Genomic DNA, 323 nt, shown 5'->3' with positions numbered 1-323 from the left:
ATTGCAGGCCGTCCATATAGCCAAACTTTTCCAGCTTTCTCAGCAACCGTTGGGGAGTCAAAAGGCTTCTCTTGCTCTCAGGGAAATGACCAGTATTGCTCGCATGCATACTGCCACAGATGGCTCTCCTCAGCAGGTGAACCTATTTCGTGCCCTTTGGGTACGACATCTACCTTAATCTGTACGTGCTACCATCCCTGATGTCGATACCTTGCCCATGAAGGACCTGATGACAAAAGTCGATGCCCTAATGAACAGCCACTTCACCACCTTCGAGACCTCCATCAATGCCTCCACTCCTAACAAAGAGGACACCTATTTAT

This window comes from Palaemon carinicauda, chromosome 22 (assembly GCF_036898095.1).
Source record: "Palaemon carinicauda isolate YSFRI2023 chromosome 22, ASM3689809v2, whole genome shotgun sequence".
Lineage (NCBI taxonomy): Eukaryota > Metazoa > Arthropoda > Malacostraca > Decapoda > Palaemonidae > Palaemon > Palaemon carinicauda.
This window is presented reverse-complemented; position numbering follows the sequence as displayed.